Below are 1,540 nucleotides of genomic sequence, written 5' to 3'. Positions count from 1 at the left end.
AAACATTAATCCCGAACTTGCAGGAAAAAATAGGTTGATGCAGCTGAACGAGCTTGATGAGTGGCAAGCCAATGCATATGAAAACTCACGCCTATAGAAGGAAGCAACAAAGCAGCGCCATGACACTCGTTTAAAGTAACAAAAACAATTTGAAGTTGGAGATCTTGTCTTACTATACAACTCAAGACTCAAATTGTTTCTTGGGAAAATTAAATCACGATGGTCAGGACCTTTCGTAATTCAATCTGTTCTTCCATATGGCACAATAGAGGTAAGTCACCCATCACACGGTACTTTCAAAGTAAATGGACATCATCTCAAACTTTATAATGGTGAGAATTTTAAAGACGATGGAGAGGAGCTAGGACTCCACAAACCACCCTGAATAAACCAATAAGGTAACAATCAAGCTTAAAATATAAACAAGCGCTGCTCGGGAGGCAACCCAATTACCAACGGTTTTAAATTATTTAAATTTCAATTTTTAAACACTTAGGTCACTAACAGAGTCTTTGAACACAGGTTCCCAACTCTACACGGCAGATCACACGGCTGTGCTTCAGGCTGTGTGGCAACCATGGACGGAAACACGATCGTGCGATATGGCCGTGCGAAAATAGGGTAAAAGTTATCTTTCCCAACACGGGATGCGATAAGTGGCCACGGGCGTGAAACCTGGCCATGGACAAATCTGCCAAATAAACACAGGCGTGCGACATGCCTATGTCTAGCACCCGTAGATAGCACTGTCAAAATGGCACGGGAGTGCGCAAAACTACACAACCATGGGAGAAGCGAACCACATCACACACGGTCATGTAACATGATCATGTAGACACATGGCCTATACCCACGGGCGTGCCCGAAGGCCGTGTGACGATATCTCACTTCACGACAAACACGGGCGGGACATGATCCACACGGGCGTGTGAACCGGCCGTGCCACTTGAAAAATTAGATTATCTATCTTATTTTATTTTTATTTTATTAATTTTTGAATATTCTTTTGTTTTTAAACACGGCTTATCTTTATGATTACTATCAAATTATTCCCCCAATTCTCCTTTTATCCTTCAGAATCATGTTTGTCCTCCAGCTTTATTTCCAACAACTCGCTCTCGCTAATCAAGGAATTCATTCACCACTCACGAAGTTTCACTTCTCTCCCTAACTTATTTTCAGATTCTTTTTATTTAGAAGTTCTACCTGGTTTGACAGCATCGTAATCGAAGCGACATTATAAACGCTTGCTGTTTTAGTTGGCTTAGTCCTCATGACTTGCCACTGATAGTTATTCAGTGACATCTCTTCAATAAATTTGTAAGCCTCTTCAGATGTTTTGTTATTGATGGTTCTTCGGCTGCTGCATCAATCATCTGTCTTGTCGAGGGGTTCACACCATTGTAGAATGTTTGAACTTGCAACAATAGAGGTAATCCATGGTGAGGACGCCTTCGTAGTAAGTCCTTGTATCTCTCCCATGCATCGTAAAGAGTTTCTAAGTCCATCTTCACAAACGAAGAGATATCATTACGTAATT

The 1,540-nt window shown here is 41.4% G+C and overlaps 1 non-coding gene across 1 annotated transcript; it reads left to right on the top strand.

Moving 5' to 3' along the window:
• The first annotated feature begins 1,434 nt into the window (after positions 1-1,434).
• Positions 1,435-1,540, top strand: LOC128284575 (small nucleolar RNA R71). Its single transcript, XR_008274999.1, has one exon. It is a non-coding gene; the product is annotated as a small nucleolar RNA R71 (small nucleolar RNA).

Source organism: Gossypium arboreum, chromosome 11 (genome assembly GCF_025698485.1).
Source record: "Gossypium arboreum isolate Shixiya-1 chromosome 11, ASM2569848v2, whole genome shotgun sequence".
NCBI lineage: Eukaryota > Viridiplantae > Streptophyta > Magnoliopsida > Malvales > Malvaceae > Gossypium > Gossypium arboreum.
This window is presented reverse-complemented; position numbering and strand designations above follow the sequence as displayed.